Consider the following 24,848-nt stretch of genomic DNA (forward strand, 5'->3'; position numbering starts at 1 on the left):
AAGTTTACAATGTCATTTTTAACAGCTGAATAATATTACATTGTATTGAATATACCATGTTTTCATTATTCATTCTTTAGTTGGTAGTCATCAAGGTTTTTTCCAATTCCTGGATATTATCAATAGAGTAACAATGCGCATGGGTGAGCATCTCTGGAGCAGCATGTAGAGACCTTTGATTGGTTACTCAAGAGTGGTATAGCTGTACCTTGCAGTAGAACAAGTTTCATCATTTTGGAAAATCACGATGATTTCCGCAGTGGCTCTACCTATTTGCATTCTGATCGACTATGAATAACTGTTCCTCCTTTCCCATAAGTACATGTTGTCATTAGTTTTATTGGCCTTGGCCATTCTGACTGGGATAAGAGGATATCTTAAAATAATTTTAATTTGCATTTTCCTGATGACTAAGAACATTAAGCATTAAGAAGAACATTTCTCAGTCATTTGGGTTTCGTCTTCTGAGAATTGTTTAGTTCTCAGACCCCATTTTAAATTTCAGTTATTTGTCTCCTTGCTGTTCAGTTTCCTCCTCTTCTTTGTACATTCTAGGCAGTAAACCTCTGTCAGAGGTATCATTCTGTAGGCGGCCTCACTTCTTCAGTGATGTTATTCTTTTGCCATACAGAAACTTCCCACGTCATGAGGGCTCATTCATTAATCACTGGTCTATAGTGCCTGTACCTCTGTGATCCTGTTAAGAAACCCCTTTCCTGTGTCAGTGAATTCAAGCATGTTCTGAACCTCTCTTTTATCAGATTCATATCAGGTATTTTTTATTGGATAATTTCTTTATTTATATGGGAGATCTTTCCATCTTCTGAGGTCTTCTTTGATTTCTTTCTTCAGAGACTTGAAGTTCTTGTCATACAGATTTTTCACTTGTTTGGTTAGAGTCACACCAAGGTATTTTATACTGTTTATAATTGTTATGAAGGGTGTCATTTCCCTGATTTCTCTCTCAGCCTGTTTATCCTTTGGGTATAGGAAGGCTACTGATTTGTTTGATCTAATTTTATTTCCAGCCACTTTACTGAAGTTCTTTATCAGGTTTAGGAATCCTCTGGTGGAATTTTTGGGGACACTACGTATATTATTTTATCATCTGCAAATAGTGATATTTTGACTTCTTCCTTTCCAATTGTATCCATTTGATCTCCTTTTGTTGTCTAATTGCTCTGACTAGGACTTTGAGTACTGTATTGAATAGATTGGGAGAGAGAGGGCAGCCCTGTCTAGTTCCTGATTTTAGTGGGATTGCTTCAAATTTCTCTCCATTTAGTTTGATGTTGGCTACTGGTTTGCTGTATATTATTTTTACTATGTTTAGGTATGGACCTTGAATTTCTTATCTTTCCAAGACTTTTATCATGAAGGGATGTTGAATTTTGTCAAATGCTTTTTCAGCATCTAGTGAAATGATCATGTGGTTTTTTTATGTAGTGGATTATGATGATGGATTTCCATTTATTGAACCATCCTGTATTCCTGGGATGAAGCCTATTTGATCATGGTGAATGATCATTTAGATGTGTTGCTGGATTCGGTTTGCGAGAATTTTATTGAGTATTTTTACATCGATAGTCATAAGGGGAGTTGGTCTGAAGTTTTCTTTCTTTGTTGGGTCTTTGTGTGGTTTTGGTATCAGCATAATTATGGCTTCATAGAATGAATTGTGCACTGTTTCTTCTGCTTCTATTTTGTGGAATAGTTTGAAGAGTAGTGGTATTAGGTCTTCTTTGAAGATCTGATATAATTCTGCACTAAACCCATCTGGTCCTGGGTTTTTTTTTGGTTGGGAGACTTTTAATGACTGCTTCTATTTCTTTAGGGGTTGGGGGACTGTTTAGATGGTTTATCTGATCCTGATTTAACTTTGGTATTTGGTATCTGTCTAGAAAATTGTCCATTTCATCCAGATTTTCCAATTTTTTCTTGAATATAGGATTTTGTAGTAGGATCTGATGAATTTTTGAATTTCCTCAGTTTCTGTTGTTGTATCTCCCTTTTCATTTCTGATTTTGTTAATTTGGATAGTCTCTGTGCCCTCTGGTTAGCCTGGTTAAAGGTTTATCAATCTTGTTGATTTCCTCAAAGAACCAGCTCCTGGTTTGCCTTCTATTCCTCTTGGGTGTACTTCCTTCTTTTTGTTCTAGCTCTTTCAGTTGTGCTGTTAAGCTGCTAGTGTATGTTCTTACAAGTTTCTTTTGCAAGCACTCAGAGCTGAGTTTTCCTCTTAGGACCACTTTCATTGTATCCCATAAATTTGGGTATATTGTGCCTTCATTTTCATTAAATTCTAAGAAGTCTTAAATTCCTGTCTTTATTTCTTTCTTGACTAAGTTATCATTAAGTATTGTTCAGCTTCCATGTGTATGTGGGCTTTCTGTTGTTTTTGTATTGAAGACCAGCCTTATTCTGTGGTGATCTGATAGGATGCATGGGATTATTTCAATCTTCTTGTATCTGTTGAGGCCTGTTTTGTGACTGATTATATGGTCAGTTTTGAATAAGTTACCATGAGCTGCTGAGAATAAGGTATGTTCTTTTGTTTAAGGATGAAATGTTCTATAGATATCTGTTAAATCTATTTGGTCCATAACTTCTGTTAGTTTCATTGTGTCTCTGTTTAGTTTGTGTTTCCATGTTCTGTCCACTGATTAGAGTGGGGTGTTGAAGTCTCCCAGTATTATTGTGTGAGGTGTAATGTATACTCTGAGCTTTAGTAAAGTTTCTTTTATGAATGTGTATGCCCTTGCATTTGAAGCATAGATGTTCAGAATTGAGAGTTCTTCTTGGTAGATTTTTCCTTTGAAGAGTATGAAGTATCCTTCTTTATCCTTTTTGATAACTTTTGGTTGAAAGTTGATTTTATTTGATATTAGAATGGCTACTTCAGNTTGTTTCTTGGGACCATTTGCTTGTAAAATTGTTTTCTAGCCCTTTACTCTGAGGTAGTGTCTGTCTTTGTCACAGAGGTGTGTTTCCTGTATGCAGCAAAATGCTGGGTCCTGTTCAGGTATCCACTTTGTTAGTCTATGTCTTTTTATTGGGGAATTGATTCCATTGATGTTAAGAAATATTAAGGAAAAGTGATTGTTGCTTCCTATTACTTTTATTGTCAGAGGTAGAATTATATTTGTGTGGCTATCTTCTTTTGTGTTTGTTGAAAGATTACTTTCTTGCTTTTTCTAGGGTGTAGTTTCCCTCCTTGTGTTGGCATTTTTCCATCTATTATCCTTTGTAAGGCTGAATTTCTGGAAAGTTATTGTGTAAATTTGGTTTTGTCATGGAATATCTGGCTTTCTCCATCTATGGTAATTAAGAGTTTTACTGGGTATAGTAGCTTGGGCTGGCATTTATGTTCTTTTAGGGTCTGTGTGATATCTGCCCAGGATCTTCTGGCTTTCATAGTCTCATATTAGAAGTCTGATGCGATACATTCTTTGTATGTTACTTGACCTTTTTTCATTACTGCTTTTAATATTCTTTCTTTGTTTTGTGCATTTGGTGTTTTGACTATTATGTGATGGGAGAAATTTCTTTTCTGGTCTAATGTATTTGGAGTTCTGTAAGCTCCTTATATGTTTATGGGTATCTCTTTCTTTAGGTTAGGGAAGTTTTCTTCTATAATTTTGTTGAAGACATTTACTGGCCCTTTAAGTTGGGAATGTTCACTCTCTTTTATACCTATTATCCTTAGGTTTGGTCTTTTCCTTGTGGCCTGGATTTCCTGGATGTATTGGGCTAGGAGCTTTTTGCGTTTTGCATTTTCTTTGACTGTGGTGCCAATGTTTTCTATGGTATCTTTGCACCCAAGATTCTCTCTTCTATCTCTTGTATTCTGTTGGTGATGCTTGCATCTATGACTTCTGATCTCTTTCCTAGGTTTTTTATCTCCAGGGTTGTCTCCCTTTGTGATTTCTTTATTTTTTTATTTCCATTTTTAGATCCTGGATGGTTTTTTTCAATTCCTTCAACTGTTTGATTGTATTTTCCTGTAATTCTTTAAGGGAGTTATTTATGTTCTTAAAGTTCTCTATCACCATCATGGGATGTGATTTTAAATCAGAGTCTTGCTTTTTTGTTGTGTTGGGGTATCCAGGGCCAGCTGTGGTAGGATAACTGGGTTCTGATGATGCCCAGTAGCCTTGGTTTCTGTTGCTTATGGTCTTGTGCTTGCCTCTCACCATCTAGTTATTTCTGGTATTAGCTGGTATTGCTGTCTCTGACTGTGCCTTGTCCCTCCGGCAAGCCTGTGTGTCAGTCAGCACTCCTGGGAGACCAGTTGTGTCTGAGAGGAATTCAGGTATGGATAGCAGTGGCACATGGTCAGCTCCTAGGCACAGATAGAAACTGGAAGGATCCTGTCCCTGGCTGTTCTTTAGTTCCCTTATCCTGATGACTCTGTGCAGATCCCTTCTGGGCCAGGAATTTGAGCAGAAATGGTGGTTTTAGCTGTGCTCACAGGTATGTCTGCACTCTTGGGAGACCAGCTCTCTCCTTGTGGTATTTGAGTATGGAGAGCTGTGGCATAGGATCAAGCCTGGGTACAGATGGAAACCAGAAGCTCATGTCAGGTCTTATGTTGGAGTCGTTGATCTAGCTGGATGACAAAGGATAGTAAATATGGGTCTATTTTCATTCTCCTACCTACAGTCCTCATGTGTTGAAGACACTGTCTTTTCTCCAGTATGCATTTCCTTCCTCATAAAGAAAATCAGGTCTCTGTATATGTGTTTATTGGCCTTTAATTCAATTCCATTGATCAACATGTTTTGTTGTTGTTGTTTTGTTTTTTGTCAATACCCTGTTTTCTTTGCTACTATTACTCTGTAGTGTGAATTGAAATCAGGATGCTGATACCTCCAGAAGTTCTTTCATTATTAAGGTTTGTTTTATAATCCTTGGTTTTTGTGTTTTTATATGAAGTTTAAGTTTTTGTTCTTTTAAAATTGAAAATACCCTTTCTTTCATATAATACCTTTCTTTGCTCATAACCCTCCCCATCTCCTCTCAAATGAGTATATATGAAAAGTTATGTTGGAATTTTGATGAACCGCATGACTACCAAACATAAGAGCAGTATTTCTGCCAACTCAGCTCTGCTTAAAACAAACAGCAAAGTACTTCAAGTGAAAAGGTCAAAATACAAGGAGATGCTTTGAGAAAAAGGCAGGCGGTAGTCACCCCTCCCCCATTACAATGCACTGTGATGGTGGCTTTACATTATCCATGTTTACTGTTGCTAATATCTTGTTCATATCATCAGTTTAACTTTATCATAGGCTTCTGAGCAAATTAAAGAAGATTGAACATGGCCTGGTGCTGTCTACTGCTCCCCGACTAGGGACCTCAGGACATAGCAGATAAAGGGAATTGAAGATCCTCAGCCTGTAGTCATGTTTGAAGATGGACTACTTAGGTACTGAACCTATACTAGTGGACCTTCATCCAGTCTGGTTGGAAGAGCCTGTTATAATGGGTAACTTGACTGTTAACTTGATTGGACTGCCAAGAGTGCTTACAAAGGTTTTTCCAGAAAACATGAGATCCCAATCATCAATTAACCCCATGCTTGCTATGAAGGCCAAAATCTTGAATCAGTGGGATCATAAGGAGGGAGCCTTACACTGAGTCACTTTTTAAAAAGACACACTTGACCTAGGAAGAGTGTGAGAAACAGGTGGGAGGAGCAAGGCATGAGGCAGGGATCTGAGTAGAGATTCAGGAGGTGTGAATATTGAGAAGATGGATCTGAAGCTCCTGGAAAGGTTATAGAGAACCCCTGGTAGAGCTGGCTGGAGAGCATGGTTCTCATGTCAGACTGGTAGCCAACATTGGGTCAGTCAGAAAAGTTGCCTACAGAAAAGCATTTTCTGTTTTACTAGCATCTGCCTTATACATTGTGCTTGATGATCATCATGACTCAAGAGAAATGGCAGGACAGGAATATGCTGAGCAGAGTGATATCACAAGAGAACCTGGTTCTGAAACTCAGAGATAGAAAATGACTTAAATTCTAAATTAGCCCTGAAAATATCTGTCATGTCAAGTGGAACAGTCCCCACTGTCCAGTATGTAGACACTAATGCAAATAGTGAAACTATGCCGGCTTCTCCTAGGCCCTTGGATGAGTAGCTTAGTTACAGTACATGGCTTCTTGCTTCTTGTCCCCTGGAAGGGACAAGGGACTGGAAGCTGACTTTGGAATCAAGAGTAAAGGGACACAGTCACATTAGCACAGCATGTGGTCATCACTGCCCTTGAAAAGCCCCTCTCTGTCTGTCTGTCTGTCTGTCTGTCTGTCTGTCTGTCTGTCTGTCTATTTGCCAGCTCCTCCATCCCCTCATCTCTTTGTCCTGCTTCATTTCTCCATCTGTCTCCTGACTCCTCTTACCCAGTTCTCTTGCCTTCCTATCCTCATGTGACCTTATGAGCTAAGATTCTAGGTGGTGAATATTTTCTGAAAACATATGGGGTTCTTGTTTAATCTAGTGATTTTTTGCTACATTTACACTATTAGAAGTACTGATGACCCCCTAGGCTGGGAATAGGGCATGTGGTACTCTGAGGGATTCTGAAGAGGGCTAGCATCAACCTCTGTGTTCTGCTGTGCGGGTGAGCCCGCTTTGATCTCGCTGAGCTCCGTAGATAACAGGGGCTCATAGGTCTTTCTTCCATGGACAGGGGTGGTTGGGATTTGACTCTATTTCTGGCCCCTCTTCAGCACCTTTTCACAGTCTTCATAACCTTTTCACAGCACCTTTTCACATCTTGTCTGGTGATTTTACAGGGTTTAGCATAACCTGTGGACCCTTGGGCATGCAGACAAAAGGGAATGGCAGGTCTTTGCCTGATGAGATCAAACCTGCCTCACAAGTCAGAAAGCTATGGGCCCCTATCAGAACCTCAGAGTTGTTCCAAGCCAGCCTGGCCCAGGACTCATCTTCAGAGAGTGTTCTGTTCGCAGATGAATACAGTTTGATCCCAGACACTGCATGTGGATGCCTGTGGTTCTGCTGTGATCTGCCCGCTGACCTAGGACACATGGACTAAGGGACAGACTGGATGCCTCATCCCAAGGATGGCTTGTGAAAAAGGAACCCTAGTTGCCTCTGTCTCTCTCTGTGCCTCTCTCTGTCTCTCTGTCTGTCTCTCTTTGTCTCTCTCTCTCTGTCATGTGTGTGTGTGTGTGTGTGTGTGTGTGTGTGTGTGTGTGTGTGTGTGTATGATACTGAAAGCCAAGTCAGGACAGATCTATAAGAAACCCTATCTCATCCTTCATAACCTGCTCTCTAGCTCACTGGTCATCTTGCTATTCAGGCTTTGAAACTTCTCTATGCCAGCAGGCAGGTTTCCTCTGACCCTGTTTCTGCATGTCCAAAGGAACATCATGGTTAGTATACTTACACACTCAGGAGCTATTGTCTCCAAGGAGCCTGGAAGTCACAAACATGTCTCATTTATGCAAGGACATCTGATTATACTGAGAAACCAGAGGAACCAAGTCAAAGATGACCTGGCAATATGGCTTGGGTAGGTGCAGGGTTCCTAGGGACTTGTTCACCCTTCCCCCCTCACAGAGGCCCTCTGAAGACCAAGACTGAAGAGAGGCTGCAGGTCCAGGCTCAATACTGAAAGGGCTTGCGAAGCCCAAGGCTCACTCTGTTCAGCACATGTGCCTTCACCTACTTGGTGCCACTTAAGAAGATGACTTTCTGGGCAGGGGATATCTCTATAGTTAGTATGCTTAACTAGCATGCATGAAGCTCTGTGTTCAAACTCCAGCACACATAAATCAAATACAGTGGTATATACCTGTTATGTCAGCACTTGGTAGGTGGAGGCAAAAGGATCAGAAATTCAAGGTTGTCCTTGACTATAGAATAAATTCAAGGGCAAACCTTGTCTTAAAAACTCAAATCTGTTAGCATTTTTTTTCCAGGAATCCCTGCTCTAGAATATAGCTCCTGGAACAGTGTCAGCCTCCTTTGCTTGGTCATCTTTGGATGGAGTCAAACTGTAAATGAGAATCCTTAGGCAGAGCTGACATCATGGTCCAGAGCAACTGTGGAAAACACAGGCCTATTATAGCTTACATTTATAGTTCAGTGTTTCTGTTGTTCACTTGGGTGTTGCCTACTTGACCAGGTCATCATTGACCTAGGATCTTTGGTGTCAGTCCTCACCAAAAGCCCTTGTGTAAATGAGATACAGCATCCAGTACTGTTGGAGACAAAGACTTCTGCCATGTTGTTTTGTTGCAGAAAAGCTGATAGGAGGAAATCAGGTTTCTGGTATGAGGAGGAAGATGGCTAGTGAGCTAGGGCAGGTTATAGAATAATGTGATGGGTCTTCTTTCAGCTCTTGCCTGGCTTCATTTTTCAGCACAGCTATCACTTCCCCCAAGGACTTTGTCCATAGGGATGCCAACAAGAGGGAACCAAGAAGATGGAAAGTGTGCTCCACGTCCCATCCATGTTCGTGCTTCTTCCAGGGGGATTCTTAAGAAGGACTTGATGTATTTGTTAGGGGCAGGGGCTCACATCAGGCCCCACTCTGTTGCTGATACAAGACAGAGTGACTGAACTGACCAAGTGAGCTGTGGTGCTCAGGCAAGAGGGGGGTGGCCTTGCAATTTGGAGATCCTTCGAGCTCAGAAAGTGCTACAGCAGCCCCAAGTGAGTCTTGGCTTTGTCTGGACTGATGGGTACATTTCCATGGGGGAGGGACAGATGTGTGGTGAGGTGTCTTGGAAAAGAGTGGAAATTTGGCTTTGTTTTAAGAGGCAGTCTTTTTTTTTCTTTTTTGGATATTTTCTTTATTTACATTTCAAATGTTATTCCCTTTCCTGGTTCCCCTCCAAAAAACCACCCTCCCTCCACCCCCCCATCCCCTTTCTCACCAACCCATACCCTCCTGCTTCCTGGCCCTGGCATTCCCCCACACTGGGGCAGAGAGCCTTCATAGGACAAAGGACCTCTCCCCCAATTGATGTCTGACTAGGCCATCCTCTGCTGCATCTGCATCTGGAGCCACGAGTCCCACCATGTATGCTCTTTGGTTGGTGGTTTAGTCCCTGGGAGCTCTGGGGGTCCTGGCTAAGTTCAGTCAACTACCACTGTGTCCTGCTAAGATAATCTTAGTTCAGCCAGAGGAACTAATCATGAATGAACTCAACCTCAGTAGACTGGCTCAAACACTGTAGACAAATCCTCCGTTTCCAAAGTCACTCTTGGCTAGCAGTAGTTCTCAGGAGGCAGGCTGGACAACTGAAGGCTGCAGAGACTTGCTTTTGTTTACAGGAGACATCAGAGGTTGAACCAGGGGGCTTTCGCTATGCTAAGCAAACACCACTGAGCTATGTCCCCAGCTCTTACTCTCAAACTCTTTTAGTGTGAGAGTCTCAGTTGTCCAGGTTGACCCTGGACTCACTCTGCAGCCTGGGCAGACCTTGCATTCATAAGCTTCCAGCCTAAGTTTCCATGGAGGTCTGTGCTACCAGATCCTGTATTCAGGGGCGGAGGGGGGGGGGAGATCATTTCTCCTGGAGAAACCTCCACCTTGGCTTCTTCCCTCAGGACTCACTCACAGCACTCGCTGCAGACTGAGGAGGCCTCTCTCCCCTTTCCACCTGGTGCCCTGACCGGGCTGCAGAGTCACATGAAGATTCCTATTGGATGACAGCTTTTATTACAAGTCTCATCTGAGTCCTCCAAGAAAGCTTCTGGGTGGGATCAGAAGAGGGAGGGCCTGAGGACCTGCTATGGTCTCATAACAAACTAGGCTGGTGGGCTCTGGGGGCTTGGGCAGGAGCAGGCTATATTGCCTGGAGGCCAGACCCTTTGTTCCCAGTGTGATGGTGTTCAGAGCAGAACTCTCCATCTATGCATTATTTCGGCGTGGCCCTTCTGATTTCAGTTGTGTGTGGAATAGATGTGTTAACTTAGAATTTGTCACCATAACATATAAAGTGCTGGGGAAAGATGGGGGATATCTAAACTGTAGCTAAGAATAGAAGCTAATTTATGCAACTTGATTATACTTCTAGCAAGAGTGATAATTGGAGATATTTTGAAAAAAAAACCTGAAAGTGAAAATAATTGGAAGGTTTATTTTACCTCCTATTAGGTAGGGAAGAATAAGATCTTTAATTACATTAGTAAGAAAATAATTATTGATAGTCGCAAATAATGTCTCTTCTCAATCCAGGGAAACACCTGACCCCACAGAACTATGGAATCATTTAAAACCTAGAGAGAATTATTTTAATGACAAAGACAAACTCTGAAGTGAATAAGCCAATCACTGTAAAATTAGGTGTGCAGTTGAAACCCCACAGAAGGAGATGCTGAAGCTGGGGCCTAGAGAAAGGCTGGGTGCCTGTCACCCCTTGAAGGACATTCAACTCCATAGAAACCAGACAACACGCAGCACCCAGCAGGGACCTCTTACATGCAGAAATGGCTCCTTCACTGCACCTGCTATGAGGCTTTGTCACAGAGCTAGATGAAACTAGGTGGTCTTACAGCCTGTCCTCTGCTTTCCAGATCCAGATATTAACCTTCATTTGGGTCTAGCACTTCTGTTTAACCAATCATATCCTGGTGCTCTCCTCCCTCATTTCAGCCATCCTCTTGCCCAGGGACAGCACCTACCCAGGTCCTCCTCTGCAGTCAGCTTCTCCAGGATCAATTCCTTTCCAAAGTTAGCTCATGGAAAGTAACTGACACTGAAGGAACAACTAAGCTTGGTGGGTAGCTGGCACTGGAGGAGCAGCTGTCACTGAGGAGGAACTGAGAGGAGAAGCTGACCTTGAAGAGAAGCTGACCTTAAGGAGAAACTGACCTTAACAAAAAGCTGACCCTAGAAAGAAGCTCATCCTGGAAAGGAGCTGACCCTTGATTGGTGTTGACCTTGAAAAGGAGTTGAGCCTTAAAAAAAAAAAATCTGACCCTGGGAAACCACTAACTCCTCCTTGCCCACCTCCATATGCTTGGCACCCTGCCAAGTTCTGGGAAAGCCTAGGAGAGACTCACAGAGGTTGCATTCTATTCTATTTCAAAAAGGATAGGGGAGTTTTGTAGAAAGAATTAAACTTGTCTCTAGATAGTGCAAATATTTCTGCAGAAGTCTGAGGGTCTTTAGCTGGTATGGTGATACACACCTGTGATCCTAGTGGGACAGTTGCCTCACATTCAAAGCCAGCTTGGGCTATAGAGTAAGACCAGCCTCAGAGAAATGAAAAGATCAGAAAGGTTCTCCTCCTTAGGATGAGTATGTAGGTGAATATCAGAAAATATGTTTCATTGCCCTTTCTGCAATTCCTTGCCTGGCCCAAGCCAGCTGTGGCAAAGGACAACTTACAGTTCCTACTACCTGCTCACTGGACTGCACATGTCAGACAACAGCACTGACCATGAAGAAGACCCAAGCACTGGTTCTTCTTTTAGAAGGGAGGAGCTGAACTGAACCATAAATTCTGTGATTGTGTGTGTTCTCTGGAAGCTGCTTTGGAGCACCGGTGTTGAAATAAATGTGTCTGGGGACTGTCTTGGAGCAAATCACAACCCGGCCTCACCAAGAGGAGTACAACCTGTGGCTCATGCCTGAGACCCCTACAGGGCTGGCAGCTGCAAAAAGATCTCTCAGAGCTGGGGTTCAGGTGTCACAGCCTGGTTCCTGCTGAGGCTTCTGTCCTTGGCTTGCTGAATGCAGATCTGTGTTGTGTTTAGCACAACAAATGTGTTCTTGCAACTGTGAGCACAGAGAAAGGTGCAGCTGGCCCAGCTCACTGACTCCTTCTTTATGCATATGGTTGTGGTTGGTTTCCAGGTAAGGACAACCTGTAAACTAAAGCACTTTCATTATTTTATTATATGATTATTGCTTTAATTTAAAGATAGGATTTCATATATTCAAGGCTGGTTTCAAACTCACTATGTAGCTAAGAATGGCCTTGAACTTCTGATCCTTGGTGGTCACCTCTGAAGTCCTGAGATTACAGATGGGGAGGCACACCATCCTCGTTATGCAGGGATCCAATCCAGACTTTCATACACACCAGGTAAGCACTCTGCCAACTGAACTGTATCCAATTCCCCAAGGCGCGTTAAATGGAAGTCTGTCCCAGTCAGATGGGTCTTTCAGAGTCTGTTCCCTGAAGCTGAGAGTCAGAGTCATCCTTCAAGGGCTGTTTCCATGGTAACCACCACTGTCACTCTTCTGTGTTCAAAGAGCTTTGGCCTCTGCACAGTATTCACAGTGTCAGGGGTGGCACTTGAGCCTCTGCCCCACTGGAGGGTGATGATTTCAGAGCCAGGGCTGAAGAGAGCTGGTTCTGTGTGGGTCCCAGGGGCTGCCTGACTGCATGATGAGGTACCAAGACGGAAGGTATGATGAGGTGGCTCCTCCCGAGGCCTCTGCCTTGGCCTTTGGATAGCATCCTTGCTATATCCTCGTATGGCTGTCCCTCTGTGTGTGTCTGCATGATAGTTCTTTGCATAAAGACACTAGCTATATTGAAGGCTCTAAATTCCCGCCCCATCCCCATCTTTCCATAATTGTCTCTTCAAGTATATAGGTCTGTCTTGAATATTCCACATGAACTTGAGGACACACTTCAGCCATCACAGACTCCATTGCTGAGCACAGCTCCTGGTAGCTCAAGGCATGTTTGAAGATGATAGTTCAGGGCAAGTCTCCCACATCTGCTTGCTAGCAGATGCTCTAGGCTCTGGTTTTCTCAGGAGTCCCACAGTGCTCCCCACCCTCCTTGGCTCAGCAGTCCATCTCCTCCCTCTAAAACAGCTGATTAGTCTATGTCCCTGTGTCTGGGCACTCATCACACTTGAGTCTTTGCCTAGTCCAGGCCACACTCAGCAGCTCATCTGTGTCTCTGTGAGGATCTCTCTCTCAGCTAACCAAGGCTTTTGTCTCTGTCTTCTACCTCAGCCATGGCTCTGTCACCAAGTTGGACACTTAGGACCTGACCCTGAGGAGTGTCTCTTTCTCCTGTCCCCACTGTCTCTTTCTCCATCTCAGGGTCTTTGTATTTTTCTTTGTCTCCCCTGCCCCTTGGTCCCTCCTTTCCTTCATAGTCACTTTCTTTCCCCTCTCTTATTTTCTGTCCCCACACCTAGTCACCAGTCGTTTTGTAGCCACTCTTTGGATTTACCCTGCCCTCTCCTTTGTGTTGTTTGCAGCAGCGTCTCAGTCCTCTCCTCCCCTCTCCCGCATGTCCACTGCCAGTGCCATCATCTTACATGTGACCCGTTTTTTTTCTTCTCCCTGCCCTCTATCTTGATGAAACTTGCTAAACTTTTTTTTCAACTTTTTATTAGATATTTTCTTCATTTACATTTCAAATGCTATTCCGAAAATTCCCTCTACCCTCTCCCTGCCCTGCTTCCTGACCCACCCACTCCCACTTCTTGGCCCTGGTGTTGAAACTTGCTAAATCTTGTGTATTTCTCCTTTACTGTCCCCAGACACCTGAGCCTCCATGACCTTCAGGACTCCTATATCCTGCCTCCATCTCATCTAATGCTCCATGGTCTCCCCCTCTGCCCCCTGACTTGATTATATCCCTTTCTTGGAGGCCTCCTCTGCTTGGTTGCCTAACACCTTATCATGGTCTGGTAACTCCGTAAGGACAAGAATGACCCTACTGGCCTTGGGTTACTATGATCCACCACTGAGCAGAGCAGTAGCCATATATCGTATGTATACAGATGCTTGTAAAAGGTGACATCCTCTTACATCACACAAGGACATCTGACTTCTCTAGCTCTTTTTCCTCGCCTCTTCATTGGCATATAAGAAACTGAACTATATCTTCCAGAATCAGAAACAAGAAATGAAATTTTGTTGTTGTCCATGTTTGTCTTCATACTGCTTCGGAGTTCTTCAGAGATGGAGGAAGGCAGGGCATAGCCACACATGCCATGTTTCCTGGGAGAAGCCAGCTTCCTGCCGGAGGATCCCAAATCCAGGTTCTGGGACTTTGTGACTGAAGCCAGCCTTCTGTGACTTCTTTCTTGTCTTCTTAACACTGAGTAGTGAGGCTGAGCAGTCTCACTCCTGTGTGAGGACTGAGTGGGAGCAGGCAGGTACTCAGCTGCTGGATGTCCAGGGCTCTGGACAGAGAAAGGGAGGACACTGCCCACATCCATCCCTCCCCCTGAAGCTCTCCTAGGCTGGTGTTTGTCCTCTGCTTCCCAGCCTCCATGGTCCCATGGCCTTTTAATAAAAGCTTTCTCCTCTCCCCTCCCTCTTCCCCCTAATCATTGCCAAGTCCAAGGGCAGGCACACTCTCTGGAGTTTTGACTGTTTCTTGCTTGGTCTTTGGTGGCGTTTGAAGGTTAGAGTACATGGGGGAGGAATTCTAGGGTCCCCATCTTCCCCACCAGAATGATGTTTGTTTTATGCCATGCTCTTTTGGATCTCAGACCCACCTAAGTAAACCCAGGGTTTATCTGACAGAACTGGACAGCCCCCTGTTCGCACAGAACTGCTCAGTGTGTTTTGACTTCACAGTGAAGCATTTTTAAGAAAGGGCAGGTCCATGGCTTCAGCATTTAAATCCTATGCAAATAATTATGGCCAGTGTACAAGTCAGAGAAACGTGCTTTGAGCTGGGTGGCCTCTCTGTTCAATATTGCCTTTTATTCAGAATAGGCAAACACAAGAGGAATTATATTTATTTGTTTTCTCTGTTGAATATTTTAATGGTGTGTTCTGTCTGAGAAAACCTGATGTTTAGCTAAAGTTGACAGAAACCACAAGTGGACGTGTCAAAACAAGCTGGAGAGAGTTACTTTTGATGTGTTTTATTGAGATATCCGAGGTACTTTCCAATTATTTTATGCCAAGAAAGGCAGTTATTCACAAAATAGATCTTGCTTGAAAACCACAAGTGTAACTTGTCAAACCTAAATATCATTTAGATCTGTCTGACAGAAAGTTCTGAGGGGACACTGCGTGGCTCACTGCAGGAAGGCTCAAGCAGACTCAAGTGACAGAGGCAGGAGCCTGAGTTCAGGGAGCAGAGTGGGGCTCCCCCTGTCTCGCGTGTGGCTACATACCCTGCAACTCTCTCGGTGTCTGTGGAACACACTGGACTCTGCACTGGGGACAGACTTGAGCATGAGCTTCTGAGGGTTTGACCTGCTGACGACCCACTGGATCCTTCACTCTGAGAAATGTGGGCTGTTCAAACATGCACCTTGGACTGCAGGGTATTGGGGGCCCTGGCTGGCACAGTGCGATGACCAGCCCTGAGTACCTGTGCTAATCCTGCCACGCAGGTCCCTAAATCTCCTTGAAGCTACTGCAACTTCCTAAGCCAGAGTCAAGCAGGTCCTTTTGTAAGAGAATGTGAGACATGGTGAGGCACCAGACACACATGAGAGCTGCCGATAGAAGGGTTTCTCTTGTCTCCTGGCTTTGACACATGAAAGCCAGAGAGAAGCCACTGTTTGTACCTATCTTCTGCCACTGAATGGGGGGAAATGTAAGGCGGGGTCTGGTACCACACATGTCCCCAACTCATTGATCCCTTTGCTCCTGGGGGAAAGAGGGGAGTCCCTGTGGATACCGATAGCAGTGCACATATGAAACGAATGCACCGGAGTTTCAAAAGGAGACTTAAGGAACAACGGACAGAGACAAAGACAGCAGAGAAAGGAGGTGTTTTTAGATTAGACAGAAACCACATGAAAGAGCCCTTGGAAGAGGAGTTAGGTTTGAACTTGACTGTGTGGAGGGTGGGGACTGGCAGGAGGGCCTCTGTGGAGGCCAGATGAATCCAAGATCCCAGGACAGCCCCAGGGGCTGGCTCTGGAGCTATGGGGGTGGGAGCTCTGAGAGTCAGCCTCTTCAGGAAGGGTCCCGGGAACCCACGACTTCCCTACACTCCATGTGCTTCCCAAGAGCACAGGAAGCCATCATCTTCATCAGCACTGTGTCTGCGGGTATCTCAGGGCGCTTCATGTTCAGACTCTTTGTAAGGCCCATGAGGGAGAGCATGGCCCTCTGAGATGGCTCTGTGGGCATCTGCACGGAACCATCAGTGCCCCTTACAGAAAAGCAGGAAGGCAAGTATGTCTGGAAAGACCTTGCCAGCAAATGTCTTACCGGGCTATAGCTCTCAGCCAAGTGTCCCTCTCATCTGCTCCTGGTAGCACTCTGGGCAGCTCTCTGTAGGGACCTTCAGAAGTCAGGAAGATTCCAGCTCCCAGAGGTGACATTTTCTGTGCCGTTGTCTCAGGCATGGGGAAGACTTGTTTTCACACTATTTTCCATTTCTGCTCAAGTTGAGTGTCCCATGCTGCCCTAGAGTGGACTCACTCTCTGGGGCAATGTCTCATTTTAGACTCTTTCCTGCCTTTTTTCCTGATACTATACCCTCACTACAGAGAGCCTCCATCCTTGGGGTCTTTGTGGGGTCCTAGGGAGAAGGGCCTGACTGTTCTATGTCACTCAAACCAGATCCCAGCTATGTCACTCAAACCAGATCCCAGGTCTGTCTCAGGCCAGGTGACCGGCTCTGCTTCACAGTTTTGAGGCTAGGGAGAGGGTGCTGAGTGGTGTCGGGAGATGGCATAGGACAGCCTCTGGGGGTGGGCCACAGTGCTGCGCCCATGGTGTGGCAAAGTGATTGGAATCCAGCATATTGTGCTGTGGCTGAGTTGGTTGGACAAGATTTTGTCTTTTTGCCTTTGTCAGTATTTTGGTCCCTGAGACTTCCATAGAGAGAGAGAATGCGTCATCATGGGAATCTGGTAATGTGTTCTTGTCTGACCAGAGGACAGCCAGGCTTTGAACCTGAACTCAGCTTCATTTGTGGTTTCTTAAAGTACTGTAAACACGGATGCCATCTCTACTGAGGCCTATTAAGAGCTAGGTGGCACTACCCTGGCAGGTCTGTCTTTGTACCAGCCTGTCCAGTCATCAGGCTGGCGCTTTCCCTAGATTTTGTGCTCAGAGGCTCTGTGTGTGGGTTCTTCTCAGGGCTCCATGGCTGAGAGACCCCCTTTATGGGACTGCTCCTTCGTGGAGCTGGCATTTGTGGGGTCCCGCTCCTGGCCTCTTCCTGGTACCATTCATCTAAAAGTGATGGCTTTCTGGAACCTGGGTTCTCTCCTCACTGCAATCTTCCCTCCAGGGATGCCTCCTACCAGGACTCTGCATACCTATGTGGAGGCTGGGCACTGCTTCTGCTCATTCCTGTTCACCAAAATTTATTCTAGAAGGCAAGCTTTATAATGGCATGACAGTTTGTCCCTACAATCATTCTAATTGTCACTTTAAGCACAGCATTCAATGCATCAGAGGTGGTATTCAGCATGTTACTATAAATAGGCTGTCTTAGGTGAGTTGGCTTAACTATGAGCTAATATAAGGGAAACTGTGCTAAGCGATCACATTTAGTAGGAGTGTTCATTGCTTTTCTGCCTTGATAGTAGTTGAGCTTGTGGTGGACCCATTGACCACAACTCCATCAAAGGGATGAGGGGAATCTGCATCTATCAGATAGAACCACAGGGTTCAGGAACCCCGTATCAGAATATATTGAGGTTTGATTTCTTCATACCAATCAGGCTTTGTCAATCTCTTCTCAGCTTCTATTGCCTCCTGCCAAGTTGAAGTACCTGACTTGGAGTCAACTTTGATTTTGTGCTTTCCTTCTTCCTATCATATTGGCTTCAAAAATGGTGTGGGCATGCCTCAAACGGCTCGGTCTGGGCTTTGGTGCACTTCCTGCTTCTGTGGCCTTTGGGCTTACGATGACCTAGAGTCTTCTAGGGGAATGAGGAAGGAGCTCATATGACTTACCGTCCTCCTCTTTCTCACCTGTTCCACCGATGTGAGCCTTTGGCTCACTGTCACATATAAAACAACATGTGCCTGGGCACCCAGAGATGAAGGGTCCTTGGCATCTGAGACCCCCAAGATCTGAGGTCTAGGCCTGTGGAAGGACATCTGAGTCTCCCAAGGCTGTGATTGGGCCATTGGATGGGCGACTGAGACCCAAAGTCTGAGCTACAGGTCTATAGAAGAAGGACTGGATATGCCTGAGATTGGTAGGCTGACATCCCCAAGCAGGCATCCTTGAATGGAGTGATAACAGGCTGCTGTGAACCATGGCATCTTTTATGAGAGTGCACATGGTCCTGGGTGACAACCAGCCCTGGAGTTGGGCTGTTCTTCAGGTCCATGATCCCTAGAGCAACCTAACTTGCTACTCGCTTGCATACTATGGTGTTCCAGGACATGCTAATTCATACCTTGGGGCTTCACTGGCTCTCTCAGGATGGGGAAGGATTTTCTTTGGAAGAGGATGATTTTGTCAGGGGAGAACCTGGCAAAACTGTACCAAGAGGGACTATTCCTATGAAACTTGACTGAGTGTAGCTAGAGCAGGATCAGAAGCTGTGTGTGTCACTTTGAATTTCCTCCTAGCTCACAGGGAGTCTGGAGGCTTGGGGCGCTCCCTTCCCACTATAGGCCTTGGTGGTCCCTGTGGTGTGCAGGGTGATTAGGGGCCTTGCAGCTCCCCACCTCTGCCTTCTCTTTGCCCTTGATCTTGGTTTGTTTTTCCTTCCTCCAGCTGGAGACAATCTGTCACCCTGTGGCATCCCAGAGAATCGAATGGCACTTGCCATTTCCCATGGGTCAGGCATAATTGTCCCTGCTGCCTGCCTCCCCATGCCTCTGTATTTTATCAGCTTCTTTGTAGCTTTACCCCCTTGTTTGTCTGTGTGCTTCACAGATGAGGTGCAGGGCTGCCAGCCGGCTTTGGAAGCTAGCTTTCAAACCCTTTCAGTTGAAGCTGTGATGATGGAATTAAGGGTGTTCGCTTTACTCTCACACAATCACTCATTAAAATACTTTCAGGGGACTAAATTATACCATGCGTTTCACCAGGCTTTGCCCTCACCTGGGTTCCTGGTATTTGTTTCTAAGTAGCACTGCCCGTACATGGCTCTTTGCTAGTGGCAGTCTGAGAGGGGCCCCATGGACTCACAAAGATCTATTCTCAGAGCAAAGCCAGGGGTCTGCTTTCATGGTGTTTGTGTGCATGCATGTATGTGTCTTGGGGTGGTGGGGCCCATCCTGAAACTCACCATTGCACATGCACATAAGACACAAGGAGCAGGTTCACTAGAAGCTTTCAGCTTGAATTCTACAGACTGGTCTGGACCCAAAGGATCGAGGAGGTAACTTATGAGAGTGCTTCTAGTGGTACTGATCAGAGCATATGTCTGTGACAATATGAACAGCAGCCCACAAGGACCACGGTAAAGCCTGGTCAAATGTAACTCGGCATCGTGAGCTCTGCCCGTAGCCCTGGCCCCACTAAGTGGTGACAGGGCTAGCATTTTATATACAAGACTACCCTGAAGTGTTGGCCCAGAAGCTTGTAGCTCTTCTTCACATGGTGACAGTCTTCTGTGAAGGCTCATGGAGGACATAGTCTTCATGATGTTCAAGAGAAGGAGCCATGTAAGGAGATGGGGCACCATGTGCTGAAGGAGTGAAGAGTCTTCTCACAGCTGTCCCCTGGGCCTGGTTGTCACTTTGCTACCCCAGCTGTATCCTTGGCATAAGATGGAGCAGCTGTGCCACCATGCTTGTCAGTAATGCCATCCTTTTCTGATCAACAAACTGGGGTGTGGCTGCTCATGTCACAACTTAGAAAGGGCCAGTCCTTGGACTTGGCCCCCAGGCATGTGGACATGTGGACCCAACTCCAGGATCAGCCGAGAGGAGTTTCAGTACCTCTGTCTTACACCTTGTGTGAGACTTAACTTGGGGACATAAGACATGTGAATTTACAGACCTCAGGCAGGGAACCAGTGAAAGATCAGAGTAGCAATTTCACCAAAGTCTGACTTGGTGACTCAGGAGCAGGATGTCTCAAATGTGGCTGCAGCACTGAATAACCCAGCCCAGGAGGCACAACACATGGAGGCTGCCACCGCGGAACCCCCTGCATGACTTGCATTCAGCTTGAAAGATCCTCTCAGACTCTGGGTATCTGACCTCCTTCTCCAGCAGTTACTGCTTCAATATCCTTAGCAAAGGACACCAGGGGATCTTGGGAGTTTCACTTTTTCCAGATTTCCTGAATCTGGTTGCACTTCCCCACCTCCTTAGAGGAAAAGCATCAATTCAGAAGAAACTGCCCTGCAACAGACCTGGTAGACCCAGGTTGATTATCCCTGACTGCAGCTATGGAGGTCACTGGGATTGTCTCTTTTCCATGTGTGTGATGTCATGGCCACATAGGACCTATAACTCCTATAACTGTATTTTCTCATTGTGTTTTACTGTTGACTTCCTTCAGCCTTCATGTCTCAGCGTTTTGCTTGCACCCAGAGCTTGTGGATATACGTGTTATCCTGAGGGAAGGGTTTTGTGTCTGTGCCGATTAGGACACAAACATTCATGCCTTTAGTAAATGGCCATGTCTTCACACTTAAGTACTGCAGCTGCATCTCTGTCTACCTTGACCCTCCTGATATGAGGATGAAATGGATGAAATCGTTCAAAACATAGCTCTTTGAGCTTAGCCTCTTAGGTGACCTTTGAGGCCCACCAGTGGCCAGTGGGTCCTTCGGGTGTTGGGCAGATGATCTTGGTTTGCTCATCACAGCCACAGAATCAAACCACATTAATGTTGTTCAAAATTTACTATGAACCACAAATGTATAGTTTAAGCAGAAAAACAAAAACAAAAACAAAAACAAAAACAAAACTGGAGTGATGTTGAGTATAGTTCAGTGACAGTGTGTAACCAGCATAAGCAAGGTCCTGGGATCCATCCCCAGCAACTTGGTTAGAATGATGGCTCAGTTGGTAAACTGCATACTCCACAAAAGGTCCTTGAAGAGTGAAGATTATTGCAATGAGCCTCTGCTGAAGGCTTTGGGCTCTGGCACCTGCAGGCAGAGGTCTGGGTCCCAGCTCTGTCTGTTCTCTGCATGAGCCTTGAGTTTCTCCTCTATATAGTGGAGATGATACACACCACGCAGCCTGTTTTCTGGAGGCCCTTGAGCTCTCTCTCTCTCATAGGTGGCACTAACACTGCCTTGGCCTCAGGTGGCTTTCCTCATGTGGCAGCTAACAGGATAGATGTTATGATCAGCCTGCTTCTCAGGCTGCACTGTATGGGAGGTGTGCCTCCTGCCTGCTCCAGGCACTTCCTGCTTGCTGGCTGTTCCCACAACACAGGCCCCTCCCCACTGCAGCCTTTCCGGCATGTGACCTTCTGGTAAAGGTACCAGCACCTATAAAACCTGTTCCTACTCATTTTATGGGTGTCCTTATCAAAAGGTACCTCCTACACAACTTTACCTTCACAAACTGGATTGTTTCCTTCTTCCTAAAGTAAAGATACTTTCTGCCAAGACAGGGCACTTATGGCTCATTCAGTCCTAAATGTATGGCTCAGATTCACAAGAAACACATCTCTGCTAGCACCCAAGGGCACATGTGTCAAACAAGGGAGAAAATGATTAACAAGCAAAACCTTCTGAGACCTTGGCTCTCGGCCCCTCTCAGCCTCACTGAAGGGGAAAGCAGGGGCTGGTAGAGAAGCCCCTAGAGAGAAGGGTGAGTCTCAGCTGCAGTCATGAGCTGCAGAGTGGCCATTGGAGCCTAAGATGACCTGGACATAGTGGCTCTGTAGAGAGTGTTGTTCCCCCAGGACTGTTTGCTGAGAAGTGAGACTGAGATGTGTCTGGGAGTAGTTCCCTAGCCACTCTGCAGGGACCTGGATCTTTGCCCACTATGAGCCTGCGAGATGAGACTCTGGCAAGGACTGGAGTCAGGCAGGTTGTACAGTGCTTCTGGAAGGGTTCCAGTGTACTGGGGATGCAGCTTAGTGGAAGAAAGCTCACAAAAATGTTGAGCAGCTGGACTGGACTATGCATTGTGTTCTCATGATGTATCTGGGGAAAGTCAAGGTTCCTTTACATGGCTCATTCATGCTTTGCACTTTAGGTTCTTTCACAGTAATTTTGAGAACTGCCAGATTTCAGCACCACAGTGTTCATAGGGGAGAGCTTGTGCAGCAGACCTCTGACCCCAACAGAAGGGAGGGGTGGTCCTAGTTCTGTGGAGGAGTGGCACAACCAGGAGGGGATGGTGAGTCTGGTAACTCAACCAGACAGAGGCAAGGTGCGTTTGGAGGCTTCAAGTCAGCCCCTGAGCCCTGCAGACACCAATGCTGGGCATCATTCTACAACCTACTCATTTATCTTGATCAGCCACCAGTGAGCAAAGACAGTTCCTTTCATGCCTCAGTCAGAGCCCCTTGGAGAGGCAAGCCCTGGAATGACCTGCCTGATAAGAGGGAGCAGCTTCTGGAACTCCTTCAGGGTCAACTGGAGACTCTGATGCGCTTTCCATGTGGCACTTGACTCTTGTCGCCCCGCCCTCTGTTTCTCATCTCATTGCTCTGTTGTCTCATGATGCATCTGTTCACTGATACTGGGCTTGTTTTCAGGTGCTTGGAGCAAGGACCCTGGAGGGCATAGCTGCACAGACTCTACTGAGCCTTTGTGACCTTGCTTGGTATAGGAATTTCTGCAGAAGGAGGGTGGATGTCTGTGAGGGAGACCCTGTGAAGTTGGGGGCTTTCCGTTCAGTTGGGACTTCCTTGTTGCCTGTGGGATCCATGGCTGTCCTGTTCTACTCCCTTGGCCTTCTGTGGTCCCTCTGCTTCTCTCACAGGTCACTCACAGTGAAGACAAAGCTGCAGCTACTGAGCAGCTCTGTTGGCTGGTGTCTCTTGCTCAAGCCTCCTCCTAGGCCACAGAGTGGTCTCCTTTGAGAACAAGCCTGCATTAGCACTGGGCTCTCTCTTACACTGTTCAGAGAACTCCCCATGTGGACAGCACAAGTGCTCAGGTGTCTGTTTTCTCAGAGCAGGTCATGTGCGGTCCACTCTGTAGTGTCCTTGGAGCAGTGTCCTCTACACCCACTGCACACACATCCCACCTGCCCCCTCTCCATTTCTGCATGATTGGCAGGTGACCATCCTTTAACTCATTGGTTTTCAACTTGATTTCAGTTCCCTTGACATTGTTAGCAACAACTGGGATCCCAGGAGCTTCTGTTATATACAGGGATCATCTGTTTCCAAAACCAAATGTGACTGAGAAGATGGCATGGGTTTGACTTTCACAAACATCTACAACATCTAGATCAAAATGAGGGAGCTAGATTCTCACATTTTCTTGAAAAGTATCCTTTCTTTCTTTTACACATTTCTTCATCTCATGCATTCTGTATAATTCTCCAGTTTGCTTTATGGCAACCAAATGGTTTTTACTATATTCTTGCCATCACATCAGCTTTAGGATATTTTCACCATCTCCTAAGGCATGCCTCCTGCCTATTCTCCATGCGTGCTGCCAGTCACTGCCTCTTGCATAACTAACTAGCCATGGGTAGCTACCATACATTTTCTGTCCCTAGCATCTCCTCAATTTTTGAATTTCTGTGTGAATCAGATTGCACAACCTGTGGCCATCTGCCTCTGACTTCTTTACTGTCCAGCATTGTTTGTAAGGCTCAACTTCCCTGATCCTTCTTCTCATTGCTGAATAATGTAACATTGTACGGACAGACCACATTTTGTTCACTCATCCTGTTGATGGGCATTTGGGCTTCCCCACCCTCCAGCTGTTATGAATGATGCTGTCACTAAGATACAATATATGATTTCTCTGTGGTCCTAATTCTGCTTTATTTTAGTCTTAGGAGAGGCACTGGGGATATGAGAGCTCTGTCTTCAGCCCTTGAGTTGTTGACAAGCCGCTTCACAATGTGGCTGCCCACTTAATCTTCCTGCCAGTTGTGTGCAAGGGCTGCACCCTTTCTACATCCTTGCCAACACTTACTAATGTCTCTTTAGTTTTTTATTTTTTTGCCCTTTCCTGTAATTTTATAATTTGGCTAGACAAGCATTCTACCACTCACAATCCCTCATCTAGGTTTTTGATTGTAGACATCCAGTTAGATTCAAAATGGGAACACAAACTTATTGTGGTTCCCCCTAAGAGGGCTATTGAAACTCTTTGTAAGTGTGTTAGATATGTTTCTTGTCACAGCCATCAAATGCCTGACAAAATACAGCTGAAGAGTTCGGGAATTACAGTTTGTCATGTGGAGAAGACTGAAATGATCTGGTCTGTGGTGCTGACCAGCCTTGGACAGTTTTATCGTTATTTCATTTTTGAGATTGTAGTATAATTACAACACTTCTTCCTTCCATTTCCTCCTTCAAATCCTCCCATTGTATCCCTTGCCGTTCTTCTTCAAATTCATGGCTTCTTCTTTCATTAATTGTTATTACATGAAAATATGTATATATATATGCATACACATGTATATAAAATATATTTTGTTTATATACATATATAAATATATATGTATATGTATATATGTACATACATACAAATATATTTCTAAATGTAACCTGTTCCATCTGTATAATGTCGCCTGTATGTATGTCTTCAGGCCTTACTGGTTGCTCTTCTCTGGTGGAGGATCACCTTTCCTGCTCCGACATTACTCAGTTGCCTATAGTTCTTTTTGTAGAGTTGAGGCCTGGTGGGCTTTTCCTGTTCTTTGTTGTGTTTATTAGTGTTGTCCTTGTTTATCTCCCATTTGGACAGTCATTTTAGTGAGACTTGATGGGCTCCATTTCTGACATTATTAGGAGACACCACCTCATAGCCAGTGCTCTGATTCTCCAGCTCTTACCTTCTGTTCACCCCTCCTCCATAGTGCGCTTGAGCTTTAGGTGTGAGAGTGTTTTGTAGATA

The sequence above is a fragment of the Mus pahari genome, chromosome 2 (genome assembly GCF_900095145.1).
Source record: "Mus pahari chromosome 2, PAHARI_EIJ_v1.1, whole genome shotgun sequence".
In the NCBI taxonomy this organism is placed as follows: domain Eukaryota; kingdom Metazoa; phylum Chordata; class Mammalia; order Rodentia; family Muridae; genus Mus; species Mus pahari.